Consider the following 343-nt stretch of genomic DNA (forward strand, 5'->3'; position numbering starts at 1 on the left):
ATTGCTCCTCTGCTAGACAGCAAAGGATGCGCAGTCCTTTACAACTCCCAAGTCCGCTCTTTGATGGAGTATTCGCCGCTCGCCTGGCTGTCCTGCCCGCCAACTCATCTTGCCCTCCTGGACACCGTTCAGAACAGAGCCCAGCGGCTAGTGGAACGGAAGACGCCCGTAAATGAGCCGCCAACACATTTTCAATCCCTTCAACATCGAAGAGATGTGGCTGGTCTTTGCGTCTTCTACAAGATACATAAACAAAATAGTTCCCGCTGACATCGCTACGACTTCCACCAGCAGACGCACCCACGTACGGGACAAGAAATGCCAGTAATCGAGTCCAAGAAGT

The sequence above is a fragment of the Penaeus monodon genome, chromosome 25 (assembly GCF_015228065.2).
Source record: "Penaeus monodon isolate SGIC_2016 chromosome 25, NSTDA_Pmon_1, whole genome shotgun sequence".
NCBI classification, from domain to species: domain Eukaryota; kingdom Metazoa; phylum Arthropoda; class Malacostraca; order Decapoda; family Penaeidae; genus Penaeus; species Penaeus monodon.